The 305-nt window shown below is 43.3% G+C and overlaps 1 non-coding gene across 1 annotated transcript; it reads left to right on the top strand.

Annotated features, from left to right (window-relative positions):
- The first annotated feature begins 38 nt into the window (after window positions 1-38).
- trnag-ccc (transfer RNA glycine (anticodon CCC)) lies at window positions 39-109 on the top strand. Its single transcript has one exon. It is a non-coding gene; the product is annotated as a tRNA-Gly (tRNA).
- Window positions 110-305: the final 196 nt, after the last annotated feature.

Raw genomic sequence — 305 nt, 5'->3', positions numbered from 1 at the left:
GATATTCATATAATCGCAAACGACACTAACGTTCAGCAGCGCCGCTGGTGTAGTGGTATCATGGAAGATTCCCATTCTTTCGACCCGGGTTCGATTCCCGGGCGGCGCACTGATTTTGCGATCTTGACACAAAAATGCAGTGCTGTGTTCTATGGTGCATTAAATGCACGATTACACAAAGTAACAACAGCGATGAGTTTACTTGGTTAGTCATCATCAGAAAAATGGTGTACATTAAAAAAATAAAAAAGTCTACACTTGTCACATGGTAGCCCTTGGGCTTACCTGGGAAACAGACGCTGAAT

Source organism: Salmo trutta, chromosome 10 (assembly GCF_901001165.1).
Source record: "Salmo trutta chromosome 10, fSalTru1.1, whole genome shotgun sequence".
Lineage (NCBI taxonomy): Eukaryota > Metazoa > Chordata > Actinopteri > Salmoniformes > Salmonidae > Salmo > Salmo trutta.
This window is presented reverse-complemented; position numbering and strand designations above follow the sequence as displayed.